The sequence below is a fragment of the Aotus nancymaae genome, unplaced genomic scaffold, assembly GCF_030222135.1.
Source record: "Aotus nancymaae isolate 86718 unplaced genomic scaffold, 86718_ANA_hifiasm-v0.15.2.pri h1tg000020l, whole genome shotgun sequence".
Lineage (NCBI taxonomy): Eukaryota > Metazoa > Chordata > Mammalia > Primates > Aotidae > Aotus > Aotus nancymaae.
The window spans coordinates 26,307,918-26,321,809 of record NW_026988432.1 but is presented as its reverse complement, the minus strand read 5'-3'; positions in this window follow the sequence as shown (position 1 = coordinate 26,321,809).

Sequence of the window (13,892 nt, the reverse complement as noted above, 5' to 3'; positions counted from 1 at the left end):
GGAACATTCATATACCTTTCAAATGTGAACACGACGTAAATCAAGATAAATCATATCATGGGCCATAAAACAAAACTCAAAAAGTGTAAAAGAAGTGTATAATCAAACTAGGAATCATCAACAGAAAACAGGAAAATCTCCAAACAGTATACTTACAAGTAATCTGTGGGTCAAAGAACTCTCAAGGGAAATTAACCAAGTCATGAACTGAATGAAAATAAAACACCAATGTTTGTGGAATATGGCCAAAGCAGTGCTGAAAGAGATCTTTGTAGCACTAAATGCAAACCTTAGGGAAACAAGGGGGATGTCTCAATACTCTAAGCTCCCACTTCAAGCACCTAGAAAAAGGAGAGCAAAATAAAAAGAAAGCAGGCCAAAAGATGGAAATTAAGATAGGAGCAGAAATCAACAAAATTGAAGCAAAAACAGTAGAGAAAACCAATGAAATAGCTGGTTATTTGGAAAGATTAAAATTGGAAAAACCTTTAGTAAGACCCACAAAGAAGAAGACAAATCCAATATGAGGAATGGAACAGAAGATCACCAGACTCTGCAGACATCAAAAGAGTAACAAGAGAATGCTACAAACAACTCTACACACATGAATTGACAAACTAGTTGAAACAGACCTATTTCTTGAAAACCTACCATAACTCATTCAATATGAAATAGATCATTTGAGTATGTCTATAGTTATTAAGGAGATTAGTTTCATAATTTTAAAATCTCAAAAAACAAGTATCAGGCTTAGATGGTTTTACTGGAGAATTCTTAACAAATAACACCGATTCTGTAGTCTTCCAGAAAACAGAAGAGAAGTAAACATTTCCCACATTGTTTTATGATACTAGTATTCTGTTTACAGAATGTTCTTGAAATGACAAAATTACAGAAATGGAGAACAGATTAGTAGTTGCCAAGGGAGGGCATGGGATGGGAGGTATGTGGGTGTGAATCTAAAAGGTAACAATTTGTTCCAATGGAACAAAAGAGAACCCAGAAACTGATCCACACAAATACACACAACTGATTTTTGACAAAGATGCAAAAGCAGTTCAATGGAGGAAAGCTAGCCTTTTCTCCAAATGATGATGGAGAAACTGGACACACATAAAAATGAATGTTGACTCAAGTCTTACACCTTGTACAAAAACAAACTAAAAATGGACTACATACTGAAAATATAAAACTTTTAGAAAATAACCAAAATCTTTGGGATCTAGAAATAAGCAAGAAGTTCTTAGACTTGACACCAAAAGCTCAATTCGGCAATGGGAAAATTGATCAATTTTATTTCATCAAAAGGGAAAACTTCTGCTCTGTGAATGACCCTATTAAGAGGATAAAAAGACAAGTTTTGGACTGGGAGAAAACATTTGCAAACCACATATTCAATTAAGGCCTCCTGTCTAGAATATATAAAGAATTCTCAAAACTCAATAAAATCCAATTAGAAAATGGGCAAAAGGGGCTGAGGGGAGGAAAAAAAAGAAAATGGGCAAAAGATAAAAAGAGACAGTTCTCTAAAAAGGATATGCAAATGACAAGCACATAAAAAGATGTTCAACATCACTAGCTATTAGAAAAACGCAAATTAAAACCACAGTGATGTATCATAGCACATAAAAAGGCTAAAATAAAATATAGTGGCAGCACCAACTGCTAGTGTCGATGCAGAGAAAATGGATCACATATACACATTGCTAGGGGCATGTGAAATGGTACATCCACTCTGGAAAAGACTGGCAGTTCCTTTTAAAAAAAACTAAACATGTACCTACCATATAACCCACTAATTGCAATCCTGGGCATTTATCCCAGAGAAATATGAAAACTATCTGAAATGTTTATAGCAGCTTTATTTATACCAACTAAAAACTAGAAACAGCACAGATGTCCTTCACAGATAAATGGTTGAATAAACTGTATACATGAATACATGTATGGAATACTACTCAGCCATAAAAAGGAACAAATTATTAATACATCCAGTAACCTCGATGAATCTTTAGAGTATTATGTTGAGTGAAAAAACAGCCATTCCCAAAAGATTATGGATTATTCTGTTTACAAAATGTTCTTGAAATGATAAAATTACAAAAATGGAGAACAGATTAGTAGTTGCCAAGGGAGGGCATGAGATGGGAGGTAGGTGGGTGTGAATCTAAAAAGGTAACAGATTCTGCTAGGGATGGAAATGTTGTCTATCTTGACTCTATTAATGTGGATATCTTGGTGTGATATTGTACTATCATTTAGCAAGATCTGACTCTGGGGGAAAACTGTGTTAAGGGTATATGGGGTTTCTCTGTGTCATTTCTTAGAACTGCATGTGAATCTATATCTCAAAGTTTTAATTTAAAAAAGTCATTACTATGAGGCTTATGATGAAAGACAACAGTTTCTTACCTCCCCATTTTCCACTCCCATTCCTGTTTCTTAGCTGTTTTTTCTGGGTTTACCCACATCTTTCTAAATAGCATACTCATATTGCCATATCTTTCTTTCTCTTTTATTTTTAAATGTAGACATCTACTGACTTCCGACTCTGGAAAATGATGAGTTAGCTCTCTCATACCACTACTACCACCATTATTACCCATTCACCGAAGAGAGTAAATCATAACTTTGATTAATTCATTATTCACAGTTGGGCCATTCTGTAAATTTTCTTATATAGTCTTTTTTTCCTTTTTTGCCTTTTTCTGGAAGTTAATTGCCTCAATATATTCATTTGCTTGTTTTTCTGTGTAGCTCTCATTTGAGCCCCCAACTTCGCAACAGAATAATAAAATTCTTTCATTATGGTGAGTCACATCAGACAACCTTTCAGTTCCATTAATTAATTGACTCTTCTGGAGGTGGCCTCTGACTTAGCGCTCCAGTCAGGACTAGCATTTCTCTAGGGCTGCCTCATAGTTGTCATCTGTGGACATCTCTTCATCATCAGTGATACCATTCTTGAGGATTCCTTCTTTTTTTTTTTTGAGGCGGAGTTTCGCTCTTGTTACCCAGGCTGGAGTGCAATGGCGCGATCTCGGCTCATCGCAACCTCCACCTCCTGGGTTCAAGCAATTCTCCTGCCTCAGCCTCCCGAGTAGCTGGGATTACAGGCGCGCACCACCATGCCCAGCGAATTTTTGTATTTTTAGTAGAGACGGGGTTTCACCATGTTGACCAGGATGGTCTCGATCTCTTGACCTTGTGATCCACCCGCCTCGGCCTCCCAAAGTGCTGGGATTAAAGGCATGAGCCACTGCGCCCGGCCTGAGGATTCCTTCTTTGGAACCAAAAAGGTGAAAGCAAGAGCTGGAGCATGCGACCTTAGTGAGTTGCCAGTGAAAACCTATAGAAATGGGCAAAGCTAAAAACATCCCTGAAACAGAAATGCAACAGCAGGTATGGTAAGTATAGGGGATTTAAATTAGGGAAGGCAGCCAAGCCTCTCCACAGGTATCTACCTGATGGGCCCAGGAAGCAGGAGTTCAGCAGGGACAGAATCAGTCTCACTGGTCCTGGCGGCAGGGACAGCTGGCATCATCTGACTCAGGCTACAAGCAGGAGTCGATGACAGGCAGGAGGATCAGCCACGAGAGCTCCAGTGCTAAGAGTGTGCGTTGCAAAATTCCTTAGAACCTTGCAAACAACCCCTTTGGACATAATTATTGGAATTTAAAACAATTAAAACAATACTGGGCCTGGTGTGATGGCTCATGCCTGTAATCCCAGCACTTTGGGAGGCCAAGTCGGGTGGATTGCTTGGGACCAGAAGTTTGAAACCAGCCTGGCCAACATAGTGAAACCCTGTCTCTACAAAAAATACAAAAAAATTAGCTGGGTGTGGTGGTGTGCTCCTGTAATCCCAGCTACCTGAGAGGCTGAGGTAGGAGAATCACTTGAACCCAGGAGGTGGAGGTTGCAGTGAGCCAAGATCATACCACTGCACTCCAGCCTGGGCAACTCAGCAAGACTCCATCTCAAAATAATAAATACATACATACGTACTATGTAGTACTTGATAAATGAAAATGAACATAATACATAAGATATGCAGTGTAATAATGAGCACCCACAAACCCACTCCCACCTTCAGAACTAGAATGGCTGTGACAGTAACAACCTTTTACAAATCTCTTGTGGGTTTGGGGACCTAGGGCTGCTGGGCCATTGGGAAAACCTTCACTTGAAGAAAACCTGCAGCGCTGCCATGGTCAACTCAACAGCAGCCGCCACAGTGCTGCTTCCGTGAGAAGTCAGGGGCAGTGCAGGTCATGGAAGCACAGGAAGAGGGCAGGGCTGGGGACACCTGTGACTGCTGTCATGCCCATGGTGTCCCTATAGGATAGAACTCTGGGAAAGCCCATGTCGACCATGAAGCAGCCTGCAGAGCTCTTCCGAGCCTCCTTTAACTCCTGTTTTGTATAGTGGGCTTGTTGTTAGGTAAACCACCTCTCTCTCCAACCCCTGAGTTCTCGGAGAGCATGGAATGTACTTTACACTTCATGTTAAAATAAAAATCTTTTTTTTTTCCCTTTGAGACGGGGCTCACTCCGTTGCCCAAGCTGGAGTGCAGTGGTGCAGTCACAGCTCACTGCAGCCTTGACTTCCCAGGCTCAAGTGATCCTACCTACTTCACCCTCCCAGGTAGCTGGGATTACAGGTTTGCACCTTGCCAGGCTAATATTTTGTGTTTTTTGTGGGGACAAGGTTTTGCCACGTTACCCAGGCTATTTTTTTTCTTTTTGAGACAGACTCTTTCTGTCTCCAAAAACCCAGGCTGGAGTGCAGCAGTGGTACAACCCCTGCCTCCCGGGTTCAAGCAATTCTTCCTGCCTCAGCCTCCTGAGTAGCTGGGATTATAGGTGTGCACCACCACACCCAGCTAATTTTTGTATTTTTTGGTAGACAGGGTTTCACCATGTTGGCCAGGCTGGTCTCAAACTCCTAACCTCAAGTGATCCACCCTCCTCAGCTTCCCAGAGTGCTGGGATTATAGGGGTGAGCCACTGCACCCAGCTGGAGGCTGGTCTTGAGCTGCTGGGCACAAGCAATCCTCCCTCCTCCTGCCTTGCCCTCCCAAAGTGCTGGGATTATAGGCTAAAATTAAAAAACAAACAAACACAAAACTTTACTTACTCACACAACTCTCCTGGCACCAAACCCCATTGTTCAGCGTTTTTACCAAGATTTTTCATTACTTGATTTTATAAAAGTTACTTGGTTCTCTGGATCTGTGTTGAGCAGTCCAGGGCTGTGGTGCCCATACAATGCCAATGGGAGGGCTGCCATCATTCTCAGGACTGAAGACCCTTTCATAGTCCTCAGGTTCTCATCACCACTTCCCATTATGCTGCCATTTGAGATTTATAGATCTGTGGTCCAGATCTTATTTGACTTCACTTCAGTTTTTCATTGATAACGCCCGTTCAAGGTAGTAGCATCCTGCACTGGACGGGAGGGGCAGGGTGTGAACTGGATCGGAGGATGTACTGGTTTCCAGACAGTGGACAGTGGATGTGGGGGATGGCAGCAGTGCTGGTGCAGGGCTGATGGCACTCGAATGTCCCAGGAGTTCAAGGAGCTTTATACAAATGCAGATTTCCTGGTATCCCAACAGACTTACTAAATCAGACTCTCTGGGGCCTAATATGTATTTTTCAAAGTTCCCTGGGGGATTCTGTTTCACAGCCTGGTTACAGACCCCTGAACCAAGTGATGTATTTATAAGATTTGTTCAAACTCTAAATTTGCCTGACATCATCTTCATTTTATTTATCCAAAACTTACCTCACTGCAAATAATAAACAGAATCTCGGGTACACTCCTATTTTAAGATTTAGTGAATGTGGTTGATTTTATTGTTGTTAAAAAAAATCCACTGCCCATCCATGGAGGGAATGATATGGGAGGGGGACAGGTAAGTCCCGGGTATAGAAGCACGGGGTCCCTGTGTCCATAGACCTGAGTGAGAACAGGCACTCCTGTTTTTACACCCAAATGTTGCATTTTCCAAGACCACTCTGGCCCTCCATATCCCCCTTCCTGTGCCGATATAAACCCAGGAGTTCAGCCAGCACACACACAAGTGGCTGAATGTCAAGACCAGCAGACCAGCAAGCGTAGAACAACACAGCAGAGAGAGAATGATACAGGCACCTAATGATACATGCACGAGATCTTTTCACGTTAGTCCATTTAGAGCTACCTTGTTTTAAAACGCTGCATGAAAACTGTAGTATTCCCAGTATGATTCTACCACAACTGGTCTAATCACTGTTCTAGTGATAGGTCTCTAACTTGTTTCTAAATAGTATCAAATGGTACAATAAATAGATTTCACATGCCTCTGAGTGTATTTCTCTAGGACAGATACTGAGAAGTGGAGTTGCTGGATTGAAGGGTATGCCCACGTAAACTTTTTAATTGTCTCCCAGAAGCCTTTATCATTTTGCAATCCCACCAAATGTGTATTCAAGTGTTTATATATTCCATCACCCTTGTCCACATTGGATATTATATATTTAGGAATCTGTGTCAATCACACTGGGTTAAGAGTGATGCTATCATGTTATTTTACTTTGCATTTTCTGGACTGGTATTATGGTGAGAAGATTTTAACATGCAGAGCAGATTAAAATACTCCTCCCCACCAACTTATTGGCTCAGTGTTCCATGGGTCAGGAATACAGCCTTTATTAAAAAAAAAAAATAGAGATGAGGTCTCACCATGTTGCCCAGACTGGAGTGCAGTGGCTACTCACAGGTGCAGTCTCACTACTGATCAGCATGAGTTTTGACTTGCTCTGTTTCCAAGTTGGGCCAATTCACCCTCCTTGAGCAACCTGGTGGCTCCACTCCCAGGAGGTCACATTATTGATGCCAAACAGTCCAGACACATGATGGGCATAGTGTACTACAGCCTAGAACTCCTGGGCTCAAGCGATCCTCCTGCCTCAGCCTCCCAAGTAGTTGGGATGATGAGGGTGAACCTGCATGTCCAGGAGGAGGTCAGCATATAATAACTGGGTCCTCTACTCAGCATCTCATAAGGCTGAAACCAAGGTGCTGGCCAGGCGCGTCCTCATCTGGAGGCTTGATCCGCTTCCAAGCTTCCTCGGGCTGTTGGCAGAATTCACTTCCTTACGGTTGGAGGATTGAGGTCCTTTTGTCTTGCTGGCTGTTGGTTGGGGACTGTTCTCAAATCCTAGAGGCCACACTCTCAGGTGCTTGCCACGTGACTTCCTCCAGCTCAGTCACGGGACCCACCCACCGTCAAGTCCCTCTCATGCTTTGAAGCTCTCAGAGTTCCCCTTCTGTGACCCATGGAAGAAAACCATCTGCTTTCAAAGGGCTCACGTGATTAGGTCAGGGCCACCCAGATCATCTCCCTATTTTAGGTCAACTGTACCATCTGAATCACAGGAGTAAAACCCATGATATTCACAGTCCCAGGGATTTTTCAAGGCATAGGCGCTCAGGGCACAGGAACCTTTGGAGGCCACCTTAGAATTCTGCCCACCACATCACCAAAGAGGGTGCAAAAGAGAGACTTTCACATCAGACAGGAGCTTGTATGTGGGCACAGCTTGTGCTAGGAACAGGGATGCGTGCATGTGTGCATGCATGTGTGTGTGTGCATGCATGTGTGCATGCGTGTGTGTGTGTGCATGCATTTGTGTGTGTGTGTGTGTGTGTAAAAGACCTCCAAAGAAGCCCAGGTAGAGTTTCCATGAGGAGCTCAAAGTGTGATGGATGATTAGCAGTTGAAGGAATCTTAGGGCACATGACTCATGACTCCAGGAAGTGTTCTCTTTTTCAGTGAAACATCCCTGGCAGCTGCAGAGACTTCTTCTATGTGTGGTCTGCAGATGCTCTCCATTACTGCTGTGTTGGAGTAGGAAGAAGTGTGAGGGACATAAATTTACTTCAGACCAAAGCAGCACAGACCTACAGCAGGTTGGTGCCTGCACTGAAGGTCAGCCTTCTCAGGAGAAAGCTGGAGGATCAGGGAAGGCTTCCTGGAGGAGATGACCTTTGAACCTGGCATTGAAGATTGGGGAGAATTCCAACAGGATGGACCGGATATGGAAAGGGGCTTCCAGGAAAGACACAGCTAAGTGTGGAAGGCTGAGGAGCATTTCAGGAAGGGCGAGCAGCCCGTGTGTAGAGCTGAGAATGGAGGATCAGCAGCAGGAAAGAGCTGGGGCTGGATTGGGATGAGGGGTAAGGACCAGGCAGAGGAGTGTGGACTTCAGTAAAAATGCAAGGTCAGCTTGACTTATCTTGACATTAGAATATTCTTGCCAATTCCCAGGAGGGAGAGGCTATATTCCAAGTTAATAGTCCATTTTAACACCTAACACGAAAGAGAGAGAGAGAGAAACAGAGGCACTTAAGCCTGGAGTAAACACAGTCATTACAGTGACCACAAAAGCATCACTGATGGACCAATAAAAAGCGAAAGGAGTCACAGGAGAAACCAGTACATCGCTGCAGTGTGTAAAGCAATGCAACCTCATAAATGCTGCTGACCTTTCCTGTGACAAACCAAGCCTGGAGAGCTTTCGTTGTAATTGACGGTGAGACCACAGACACATTGCCCTTCACTGCTGTTACAGGTTGAATTGTGTCCCCCTAAAAGAGATGTTCTAACCCTTGGTACCTGTGAATGTGACATTATTTGGGAACAGGGTCTTTGCAGAGGTAATCAAGTTAAGACGAGGTCATTAGCGTGGGCCTTAATTCAGTATGACTGGTCCCCTTAGAAAAAGAAAAGACACAGATTGACGCCAGGGAGAGCACCATGGGAAGATGGAGGCAGAGACTGGAGTGATGTAACTGCAAGTCAAGGAACGTCCAGGATTCTGGCCACCGCCAGCAGCATGGGGAGAGGCCAGGAAGGACCTTCCCTCCCAGTGCCAGAGGGCATGTGGCCCTGCCGACACCGTGATTTTGGACTTCTGGTCTCCAGAACTGTGAGAAGATAAATTTCCATGGTTTAAGTCACCTGGTTTGCGGTACTTTGTACGGCAACCCTGGAAAATGGGTATAGCATCCATTCATTTGTTCATTTTTGTTTGTTTTTGCTCTGTCGCCCAGGCTGGACTGCAGTGGTGCCGTCTCAGCTCACTGCAATCTCCACTTCCTAGGTTTAAGCGATTCTCATGCTTCAACCTCCCAAGTAGCTGAGAATACAGGTGTTTGCCACCATGCCCAGCTAATTTTTTGTATTTTCAGTGGAGATGGGGTTTCCCTATGTTGGCCAGGCTGGTTTTGAACTCCTGGTCCCATGATCCACCCTTCTTGACCTCCTAAAGTGCGAGGATTACAGGCGTGAGCCATCACACCTGGCATCATTCATTCTTCAAATGTGCAGCATGTGCCCACCATGATCCAGGCTTTGTGCTGGGGACTGCAGGTGGACTCTCTGCTGAGCAAAGTGGTGGCTGGCTTCAGGCCCTGGCAGGCTGCTTTATTTAAGGAGAAGTTATTATTACTGGGCCAGGCCGTGTTGCAATGTTCTTAAGGGAATCTGCTGGGAATGCAGAGCCTTGGTCTGGGGAGACCACGGTTGAGGGGCATATGGGATGGGATCAGAGCAAGTTGGAGGAGCACCCAGGGCAGAGGTGGGGCAGGATGACTTAGTGTCACCTCTGGTGAATTGGATGGACCTGTCCTTGGTACATTGAAAACCAGCCAAAGGACTACTTAGACAGGAGGGGCAGTAAAGGTGCAAAATATTCCACCGCCGGTGACCACACTACAGTAACACATCTTCCTACAGGCTTACAGGAATCAGTAACTGAACGTTCAGATGTCAGGTTAGAGGCTCTGGCATCCGTCCCTCCCGGGGTCAAATCGTAGCTCTGTTACTGCATGTTGGAACTTTACAACGTTTTTAACTTCTGAAAAGCCTCTATATCTTTATCTGCAAAACGCTGATGGAAATACCTAACTTCTTAGGTTTGGTGTGGGCATAACGTGAGAAAATGCATGTAACGTTCTTAACGATATGCCTGGTGCCTGGAAAGGCATTCCTAAGGCCTCGCTACTGACAGTGACAGTGGCGCATAGAAGAGCGCAAGTCTGGGAGATGTCGGTGGCCTTTGAAGTGGACACGCTGATCAGAAACTTGGCGTGTTCTGTATCCCGTTTGGGGAATGATGGTCTCCTCCAAGGCTCGCCACCGCAGCAGGTGTGGTCCTGGCTCAGCGGGTGGAGACAGCTCCAGATTTTAGCTGTGGAGCAAGCCCTTTGCGAGGTGACAGCCCGAGGTCCCCTGAGTGCCCTGGGGAGGCGGATTTTCCCAGCGAGAAGGGGCTGGCCTGGCAGGAGCAGCGTTTACTGCTAAGTCCCACAGGTAACCGGGCCGAGCACCCTGGGGCGAGACTGGAGTTAAAGGTGTGTGGCAGTCCCTGGTATTCAGGGTCCCCTGGACGGTGGACCCTGGGAAGGAGCCGGGGTGCCTCCGCCCTGGACAGGGTTTGCCCCTTTGCGGGGCAGAGGGAGCCTGGGCGGCAGCACTGATGGCAACTTGGGAACGGGGCGAGGGTCTGCGGGGCGGGCGGGGGCGCTGGGAGCCGGCCAGGAGGGAGGGGACGGAAGAGGGCAGCGGGGGTGGGAGGGCCCCGGTGCCTGCCCCGCGCTGGGGAAGCCGCGCGCCCAAGTTCCTGCGGCCACCACTGGGTGTCGCCCTTGCCCCGCGAAGGGAGAGGGCGCGCGTCCCCGGCGGCGCCTCAACCCTCCCAGCGCCTCCGGGTTAGACAGTGTCCTGGGACCCAGGTGGGCGTAGTGGTCCCAGCCCGGAGTCGCCCACCGCGGACCCGAGTGGCCGGGGCCCGGGCCGCCGCCTACAGAGAGCCTGCCGGGCCCAGCCTCGCGGACGCCCTCCCAGCACCTGGATTCTGCGGAGTCCGGATCCTCACTGCGAAGCTGCGGGGGGCCCCCAGGAGACGTCCTGTGACCGCTGTGGATTTAGGGCCTCAAGAGCCTCCATCTTGCAGAAGGACCACGCCAGGGCCTCACCCGCCCAGAATCAGCAGGGGACGGAGTCCACCTCCCCAGGACAGAGGCCCCGCCCGACCCTGGTGGCCTCAGGCCTCCGCGACCCGTCCCCTCCAGGGGGCCTAGGAGACAGCGGCTCCCAGAGCATCCCTGGGAAAGTCGTTCTTGGGTCTTCACCCCGCACCCCGGCTCAGCTCTCCAACAGTCCCTGTTACTGAAAGGCTGGGGGAGCCCCCAGCATCAGGAGCAAAAGCAGAAATTCTAGAACCAGACTCAAGAGGCACGAAAATAATGAACAGCAGCAACAGCTCACACCTGGCACTAACCCGTGCCCGGCGCTGTGCTACGTACTTTACAAGTAATTATTCAATTCTCAAGAGTCTTTAGGGGGATATTTATCACTGTGGTACAACTGAGGAAAGTGAGGCACACAGATCTTAAATCTCTCTGGGTCTCAGTTTCCTGAAACTTAAACTGTTTGAAGGAAAGTGCCCTGGAAGTCTGCATGTGAATGGGCTCAGAGGACCTGTGACCCGGGAGGACCTGTGACCCGGGAGGACCTGTGACCCCGGAGGACCTGTGACCCGGGAGGACCTGTGACCCCGGAGGACCTGTGACTCGGGAGGACTTGTGACTCGGGAGGACCTGTGACCCGGGAGGACCTGTGACTTGGGAGGACCTGTGACCCCGAAGGACCTGTGACTCGGGAGGACCTGTGACTCGGGAGGACCTGTGACCCCGGAGGACCTGTGACTCCGGCGGACCTGTGACCCCGGAGGACCTGTGACCCCGAAGGACCTGTGACCCCGGAGGACCTGTGACCCGGGAGGACCTGTGATCTGGGAGGACCTGTGACTCCGGAGGACCTGTGATCCGGGAGGACCTGTGACTCGGGAGGACTTGTGACTCGGGAGGACCTGTGACCCCGGAGGACCTGTGACTCCGGAGGACCTGTGACTCCGGAGGACCTGTGACCCCGGAGGACCTGTGACTTGGGAGGACCTGTGACCTGGGAGGACCTGTGACCCTGAAGGACCTGTGACCTGGGAGGACCTGTGACCTGGAAGGACCTGTGACTCTGGAGGACCTGTGATCCGGGAGGACCTGTGACTCGGGAGGACTTGTGACTCGGGAGGGAGGCTCTCCACCCTCCACATGTTAGGGATGCATCGTTTTATGGAAATGGGAGGGAATTTCATGGTGAGAGTCAAAGTGTAGGGGCCGGCCAGGAGAACGGATTTTTGGACATGCTGGGGACAAGAACATTAGAAAAACGGCAGCTGATGGGCTGGAGTGCAGTGGTGCTATCACAACTCACTGCAGCCTCAACCTCCTGGCCTTGCGCAATGCTCCCACCTGGGCCTGCTGGTGGTCTTGATGGTGGGGAAGGAAAACTACGTGCGATTGAGGAGAGGACGAAAAGAACACCCATCACGGGTCTATCCCTAATGGAGACAGAGGCAGCCGCGACGCCTGAGTCTTCAGTTCCTGGCCCAGCATGGTTCCAGAGTCCAGCGCTGCCCTCCCGGTGCCATCTTGTCCCAAGGCCCAGCTGCCTGGCCTTTGGGGACACTGTAAGGTGCCACTGCCCACCCTTGCTGCGGTCCTCTGCCTGACCTGTTCCCCCATGAAGGCGCCCCTCCGGGTGCCCTATTTGGAATCACAGGAGAGGGAATGTGGGAGGGAAACTGTTTTAAATAACAAAAGCTAACACTCTTGAGGACAGCCTGAAAAGGCTTTCTTTGATGATGAAGCCTGGGAGAGTTAAGACTGAAGGAAGGACTGGAGGAAGGAAAATGAGGATTTGGATGAGGCAATGGGTGAATTTCCTGCAGATGGAAGCACTAGAGAGGGAGACCAATGAGCTCTGCTGTGCCCATCAGCGGGAAACCAGGCAGGCTGGGCCTCCGTCCATGGGGCCTCGGGCTGCCCATCTGTGCAGCCGGGCAGCCATCACCCCTCACAGAGCTGTTATGAGGCTCAAAGGAATCACTGTGTATGAATCACTCAGCACAGTGCCTGCCTTGTAGTTAGTGCTCTATTTTAGTATTATTCTTCCTTTGAAATAAAAACTTGCAGAAAATTAGGGAAAAGAACAGGGAGAGTCCATGGAAACATCCAGCCTGACTGCTTCCCTTTAAGGTGAGGAGACAGCACAGAGAGCTACTCTCCCAGCCGGCACCTGAGTGGACGCTCTTCTGGGGCCTCCTGCCTGCCAGCTGCCCCCTCCTTTCTTAGCTGGTGAGACACAGTCAGGACGGTCCCACAGCACTCCTGGGGGCTGAGTCTGACCACAGCGCAGCGCCTGGGTCATCCATACAGACTGTCTGCATATCAGTCAGGGTGCTAGGGATAGACAATCCAACTCAAAATAGTTTAAGCCAACTCCCCAGCCAAGAAATGTACTTGTTCATTTAACTAAGACGTCTGAGATTGGTAGATTCAGGACCTGAAATGACTCCATCAGGACACTGTTGCCCCTGTGTTCTTTGTTTTCTTTCTTCCTTTCCTTCGTCTCCTTCCTCCCTTCCTCCCTCCCTCCTTTCTTCCCTCCCTCCCTCCCCTTTTCTTTCTTGACAGGGTCTCACTCTGTCACCCATGCTGGAGTGCAGTGGCACAATCATGGTTCACTGTAGCCTGGAAGTCCTGGGCTCAAATGATACTCTGATACTCCAGAAACCGGAAGGGTTCCCCTGTCCCCCTCACAGGGTGTGTGATCTGGGGAGTGGCTCACTTCTTCAGTGTCCCACTGCTCAAATGTCTAGGTGAGCATACAGACAGGCAAGCTGTGGGTCTTCGACCCCATGGCAGTGTCTAGGGGTGAATGTTTACGGCTCCTGAAGCCCCAGTGGGTGTGTGTTGCCGGGTCTCTTAGTTTGCTGTCT